The sequence below is a fragment of the Mangifera indica genome, chromosome 17 (genome assembly GCF_011075055.1).
Source record: "Mangifera indica cultivar Alphonso chromosome 17, CATAS_Mindica_2.1, whole genome shotgun sequence".
NCBI lineage: Eukaryota > Viridiplantae > Streptophyta > Magnoliopsida > Sapindales > Anacardiaceae > Mangifera > Mangifera indica.
In genome coordinates this window covers 12427980-12435915 of record NC_058153.1, presented here as the reverse complement: position 1 = coordinate 12435915, position 7936 = coordinate 12427980, and the positions used below count along the sequence as shown (strand labels likewise).

Below are 7936 nucleotides of genomic sequence, written 5' to 3'. Positions count from 1 at the left end.
ATGACTCAATATTGATTGCTTCCGGCGTTTAAAAGTATATAAATTGAAGACTGTGGGAAGGTTAAGGGATAACATTATAGTATTGATATATAAGCACTCATAGTTACAAGTGTTCATAACTAGTTAATCAAACTAGTTTAATATTTTTTTGAGCTGAGCCAAATTTTCAATTTGAAGAAAATTATGAATAAAAATCAAACTAATTTAAAGATTAATTGATTTTAAACTGAATCGAAAATACTAATTAATCGAATCAAAATTTTGGTTAATTGATTTTAAACCGAATTTCAAAATATTATCTTATTTTATAATTTTTTTAAAAAAATATATTCAATATTTTATTAATTTTTTTATTCAGTTTATTAAAAACTAGTTTGGTTTGGTTAACTAGTTTTTAAAAAAAATTGACAAACCTATAACCAAACTGAAAATCTAGTTTTTTTTATATTTTTAAACCAGTATTCGAACCAGTTTTTATATTAACCTATTTTTTGGTTTGATTTTCAATTTGAAAATCAGTTCGATTCAATTATCAAATATTTTTGGACACCCCTATTCATAGCTTTCACTATAACTTTTTTTTTTTCAAAAGAACAACAATCGATATCAATCTATTGGCCATATCACATTTAAAAATTTGACGTGTCTTTATTTTCTTATACTAAATCTCACACATGTTTAGTGTAGTTCTCATACGTCCTAATTTAATCATCAGCAAATTTATATGTATATTTTAATAACTTGAGTAAATAATACAGATGGCAGTGGGCCACGTTGAGTCAGGGCGGGCCAACTTTGATATGGCCTATTGTGCCTGTGGGCTGTGTTAGGCTAAGATTTACACAATAAAGGACCTTAAAAGTTGGACCCTCGCAAAAATACTTAAGCTCACTACACAACCCGTGCTTTAGAGGGTCATGTCACGCTGGGCCTGTAACAGGCCAACCCTCGAGTTTTAGCGAGCTAACCTATTATTTTTAATAAAAAATAATATTTTTATTAAATAATTTTTCAAAATTATGTTTTTTAATAAAAAAACATATTAGAAAATTAAATTGTGATTAAAAAAATAAAATTTTTAAACAATTTATATATAATGGATGAAAGAAGTTGTTAGATTATATTCTTCATAAGTGGGACACTTTTGCAGTTTGCACTTTTACAAAAGTGTCATACATCTTAAAAATACACTCTAACAACTTTCTTTACTGATTACAAATAAAAGTTCGAGTATCAAATTTTAATTGAACTTAAGTTTTAGTTATCTTTCATTGGTGATATTGATCAAAAAACTCAATTTTTTTTAATTTCTTTTAAAAATTTATAATTTTTCATATTTAATTTATAATTTTTTGATTTTTTGCATGGTTTGCACTTAAAAAAAAAACTTTTAATAAGGGAAAAACTCGTTCAAGATCTTTAATGATTAAAAAAGTCTCATCGTCAACTGTGGTTATAGCCTTCACTGCTAAAAGTCTTAGCAACAAAAAGAATAGTCTCATTGTTAAAAATAATAATATCAACAATGGATATCCTCATAATTATAACAATATTTACCAGTCACTATATATAATATCAACGATAAATATCTCTATCGTATCATCGTTATAGTAATATTTATCGATCACTAAACATGATATCAATAATAAATATCTCGTTGTTGTTATAACAATATTTATCCAGTACTAAACATAATATCAATAATGAATATCCTTATTGTTATAACAATATCAATAATAAATTTTTGATTATCCAAATATAATCATTGACATTAATTATAATGATCTCAAAGTCTATATGATCCATAATTATAAAAAAATAAGAAAAAAATTATAAATTTTCTATTATTATAATCAAAATTAAAAAGTTATTACAAATAACATAAAAATCTATCTATCATGTACAAACAACTGTTTTATGATTCACTTATATCTTCGCATACCTACAAATTGTGAAGAGAGAGGAGAGAATTAAAATGTGTACAATATATATACACACATATTTAAATATATACCTTTTTCTCACAAACAATCGATATATATAAGTTTTAGCTGACCAAAAAAAAAAAGATAATGTCAGCAAAAGCTTTGGTGATTGGTATTGTATTTAACACAAGGAAAGAAAACATGAGTACGGTGAAGAGATAATTAGTATGAACAATAATTTGCATTACATAAATATACATGGCACTATGATAACAGTCTTGGAATCACCCTTCACAGTTAATTAATTGATGGAACCAATAAAATAGGAAGAGCAAGATATAGGAGTTTCAAAAATATGCCATTGTTTAGAACATAAGAATAGTGAAGAGATAATTAGTATGCACAATATGCATTAATGGGCCTTAAAAATGTAAATGAGGTTGCCTGAAAGATTCTTCTCCAATTCCTGGAAAATGTGATGGCAGCATGGTTGAACGAAGAATTAAGACTGAACTTTTGTGCAACCCTGCGAACCAGTAAAGGTACACCATTTATAGATCAGAAAAGTGACCAAAATTTATATTACCAATTTAATATAACTCAATCTATAGACCTTTTAATGCACCCTTGTGACCAAAGATTACACCATCGATTTGATCAGCATGAGATATTAGCACAACCAATGCTGCTACATCTGCACATGGAAATAAAACATTGGAAATAATGAAATTTGTCTAAGGCGAAACTTTTACACGAGAAAGATCACATAAAACATTAACTAATTTCGTTGACCTCCCTCAAGGTTTGGTCCAACCATCAGTGCTCATACATCAAATCTATGCAATTAGGACACTAAATTACCTTTATAATACTCATGCAAAAAAGGTAAATTCATCATGTTTGGCTTAGGCTAATGATTATACTTCTCACAAATCCAAACACAACATTCACATAAACATTTTCTATTGAATTCCTTAATTTTCTAAGAAACTAAATAAAACCAAAATGGAATCAACGCAAAGTCAAACAAGGTCACCACACAATAATTGTCCAAATTGTACTACACCAAAACTAATATCTCATTATTTCAAGAACATAATGACTTAGGAAAAAAGAAATGCACCAAATCTTTTCTCTCAAGCTACAACATATCTAATTATACTCCATCATTATGTGAGCCTGCGGCCCATTTACTAAGCAAAATCTAATGAATATAGAGAAAAGGAGAAGGGAGAGAAAAAAGAATCTAACTTAATATCATATGCAAACTAAGCAGAATTTGAATATATAAAGGAAAAGAAAGGGAATAGAAGGGAAGATGACCAAATAAGAACCAAATGTGAAATACCTTTCCCTGCCTCTTGAGGGCCCGCACATCTAATCCCCCTTGCTTCAGAAACTCATTCATCAAAGGCTCATGTATCTGTTGATAAAAAAATTATAAAAAAAAACATGAAATTAACACTTTAAAAAAAACATTTAGTGGTAATATAATGATATCAAGAACAAACTTAGAGTAGTGTCAATTCAATTTCTGGTTGTTTATCAGAAAAAGTTTAGTGGATTATGAGACATGCAAATAGTTTATTAGAATAAACAATAGAGACACTAAATGCAAGTAGGGTTGTACATCAAAAGGGAAAAAAACAGTTTTAGTTGATGCAAGACTAGAGAAAACCTTCAAGACAAAGTCTATTATCCTAAGTGGTTTAACCAAGTCATTCCATACTTGAGGACTTGAAACTTTAGATAGAGACAACACCATACTTTAGTTGAACAAAAATGAGGAATTCACACCATTTCCTAATTGAGATTTTGCTTCAGGTGCTCTATATATCAGCCATTCCTTATTTTGTACAAATAATCCCCACCATTCATCTCCTCAATTTGCAATAGTTCAGTTGTTTTGTCCAGCTCAATAGGTTTAGCAGCTGTCTCTCGTTTCCAAAGAAATTGCAAAAATTAACGATGTGCCAATAATTACAATGGTAGACACAATTGAAGATTTACTTATCAAATTCTTGTACTAACCTCCGTCTAAATTAACTCAAATCCAAAGATACACAAACCTCACCAGATTTGCCAGCAAATATATTAAATGATCCAATTAAAACTATGTTGTCAACATTTTCAGACCAAATAGTTATTAAAAGTACCAATTAAAGTTACCTGAATAGAAACAAACCCTGACAAGGCACAAGAATGGACCAAAAACCCTAATTAATGAACCAATTAATTCCAGAAAGGAAAAAAAAAAAAGAGCCAAAGACATTCAAGAGCTAAGCCCTTCCCTTAACATGCCCCAACCCTGCAAATATTAAGCCCTAAGTTGCTATTTCAAGAGCCAAAGACATTCAAAAAAGAAAAAAAAACAATATTTATTAAGGTTTAAGTAGCAGTTTTTGGTGAGCCATAGATACGAGGAAAATCAAACCACAAAAATTTCCACTTATTGCCAACTGAATTAACCAAAAAATCCTATATGCAGGCAAACAGTGCAAAAATAACTACATAGAAAATGACTGAAGCATTACTGTATCAAATATGAACGACATTGTATCACCTTTCTTCCATGATGAAATGAGAGCCTTCATTTAATAGATTAATGAGATCAAGATCATCAAAATTATATTCGCCACTTTCACATATGAGGTATATGCTATTAGAATATCATCACATGCCTTATCTTGTCACATTTAAATTAATTTCTAGACCTGATTCAATTTGTACACATAATAGAACTATGTCTGAATCTTTCAGCTCTGCTGCACCTTTTCAGTATTTTCATTCATCACTGATCATATTAAAATATAATCATCAACAATTATACAAACAAACTGCAAATAATTTTCAATCATTCACTGCTGGGAGATTTCCATGAATTGCCAAACCAGAATTTTTAACATGCTTGAAAGGGTGCAACTGTATCAACACTAATACACTGGATCCCATCAAAACTCCAAAGTTAAGCATGCTTGGGTGAGAGCAGTACTAGGATGGGTGACCTCTTGAGAAGTCCTCGTGTTGCACCCCTCTTTTTGTTTGGATGTGTTACTTAGCCAAAAAAAAAAAAAGGTGCTTGAAAAGGCTAGAATGTCGGAGCTCTAGTGATTATGACATGATAAAATTAAAACAAAGAAGTGGGTTTTATATATACTTAACCAAAAAAAAAAAATTTATTGGCTTTTGATCAGCACCCTAGGGTAACAGTTTTTGTGGGCAATGGGCAATGGTTTGATTCAATGTATTTACCACAACCTCACATGATACTTTTGTTAAACAATTTCAAACACCAATATGAAAGCATTAGAACTTTATACTATGCCACACTGATAAATTGCAAAAATGGAAGAATTACAAGAAGGAAATTATGGTAGAAAATTAATATGAAAAAGCAATATCAATACATGAACATAAATGAACATTGTTATATCAATAACAATAATGTTTCAACCTTTTATTCTCAGAACAACAACAAAGGCGGTAATACATTGGTCGTCATTCTCATTTATGTTCGAAAAAACACAAACTACATGCCAAGCTATCTATGAATCTTTAAAAAGAAAAAAAGGGCATTAATACGGACCTGCTTGTTCGCAAAAATGAGAACAATGACACCTCTTAATTCCTCTTCTGGCCAAAAGAGCCAGAAATTTATAACAAGGACTTAAGCAACATCACATTGAAAACTATATACTTACCAGAGTCAAAGATCAAACACAATTGAAATTGACATCATTATAATATAATTAGAGAAGTATCAAATCTGCAAGTATAACAAATATGAAAAATCATACAAATAGTAGATGTTTCAACTAAATCAAAACAAATAGGACTATAATTTTAACAAAATCAAATCAAAATCAGACAAACTAAAGAAACCAAGCAAAGTATGTAACACTATACATCCGATTAAAAAATCGAAATCCTCGGGAAACTTCTTTTTTAAAAATTGAGCAACCAACGCAATGACGATTATAATTGATCTAATCAACAACGTAATATTGCTCATTCTCACATTTTCCACATAACCTCAACTGCTAACAGTCTATTTCAACAAGATTAATTAAAACAAAGCCTCAATATTTTATTCAAGTAGTTTAAAAAATAACATAGGTATAATGAATGGATCTGGGTTTTTGGATTACCTCGGGAACGATCACATCAAGGATGCGTTTGATGATGCAGTGATGATCTAAGGAATTAGCCTTCTTAGGGTTCTTGTTGGCCATTTCTGATTTCTCTTGCATTTTTTGTTGGTGTCTGTCTATAAATGGTTCGGTGAAATTGGCAACAAAGGCATGATATTTTAGTCGGACTCGGTGTTGATACTTGAGTTGACTGTTTTGAGCTTCAACGACATCATTTGCGATTTGATTAAATTACTATAATTAATTCGTAATTCGTGTTAAAAACTCAAAATTTAAAGGAATAGTATTAAAAACTTGCACAATTTTTTTATTTATTATTTTTGTCAGATTATGAATTGATTTAATTGCTTAGTAGTTCACGTTAAAAACCCAATGTTCCTCGTAACAGGACTATTCATAATTAAAAAAAAAAAGTTTATAAGAGGGACTTAATTCCCTTAATGATGTCAATTTCATAATGACAAGCATTTGATATAACTCGAATCGAATTACAAACAAAATTTAAATTAAATTGAATCATCTCTTGACTCATGAGTTAGATCAAGTCAAACACTCTTTAATTCGAGTTTGGTTTCGTTCAAAAAACTAGTCAAATGTTTCAATTTGAACTCTACTAAAATTTAAATTAAATAAATTTAGATCGAATTAAACTGAGTTGAACCAAATTTTGATACTGAGCCAACTTGGTTCAGGTATGACCCTACTAATAATGACAATCCTACCAAATTTGGTTCAGTTTTTATCCATCTCTAGTTTGTTATATACCTATAAAACCAATAACAACGGTTCATAAGTATTTTTAGTGAGAAAATTAAAAGTCTATTATTAAAAATATAAATTTATGTAGTTTTAACAAGAGCACATATAATTAGTTGTTAAAGTTACAAAAAAAAAAATAATTATAATGATGAGATATTTATCCTCTCATTAATTTCTTCTTACTAAAATTCATTTTTTTTGTAGTGCAGTTACAATAGCGTGTTATATTGGGTCGACTTGTAAGCCTAAGTTCCAGACCCTCGTGCCCTTATGGATTGAGCCAAATCAAGGGGGCCTAGGCCGACTTGGCCCCTTTGACACCTCGTCTTGTTATAGGTAATATATTTATTATAAACCACCTCAACTAGATTTATCAAACATCCATCACTCTTAGTTGCATTAAGTTTGTATTCAAATTAGTATCTATCCATAATATTTCTCATAGAAGTAATGTAAAAGGATCCTAATTTCCAATAAACTTGTAGTTAATGAGCTAAAAGTAAAGATGGAGAGTTGGTTGCAAATCAATTTCATCCAACAATAAGGACAATTAATATGAGAAAACCTTGCAACTTGAGTTGAAATTCGAAATTTCAAAAGGATTCACGATCTTAATGCAAGATATGACAATTACATATTTTTTAGAATTTGAGTCAATAATATTGATAGTATATCCACTATGGTTTGCCTATAAATTCATGTCATGCTTAAGAATATTTATTATTAAATCTAGTTAGTTACCTATATTGTATATTGGGTTACCATTACTACTTTTCTTCTTATTTACATATTCAATTCTTTGGTTCTTATTCCTTTATTTTACAATGCTTGTTCACTTCACTTGCAGTATGCAACCATTTTGTCATGATGATAAAAATTCTGCCTTGTTACATTTCAATGAAACCCTAATTATTAATAAGTTCGTTTTTTTTAACCTTCCTTAACCTAAGTATGCATCCTGTTGGAAAGTTGATAAAGATTGTTGCTCATAAGATAGGGTCACTTGCAATGGGGTTGAGCTTGACCTCATCAATAGTTGTCCTATGGTTCTATCAATTCTAGTGGCAGTCTTTTCCATCTTGTGCACTTTATATGTCTTAG

At 29.7% G+C, this 7936-nt stretch overlaps 1 long non-coding RNA gene and 1 other non-coding gene across 2 annotated transcripts; one reads left to right on the top strand and one right to left on the bottom strand.

Moving 5' to 3' along the window:
- Nucleotides 1-1820: 1820 nt before the first annotated feature.
- LOC123200456 lies at nucleotides 1821-6305 on the bottom strand. The gene is made up of 4 exons (XR_006498572.1): nucleotides 6074-6305; nucleotides 3274-3348; nucleotides 2539-2619; nucleotides 1821-2451 (listed from the first exon to the last, which is right to left on the bottom strand). It is a non-coding gene; the product is annotated as an uncharacterized LOC123200456 (long non-coding RNA).
- Nucleotides 4840-4958, top strand: LOC123201182. Its single transcript, XR_006498748.1, has one exon. It is a non-coding gene; the product is annotated as a 5S ribosomal RNA (ribosomal RNA).
- Nucleotides 6306-7936: the final 1631 nt, after the last annotated feature.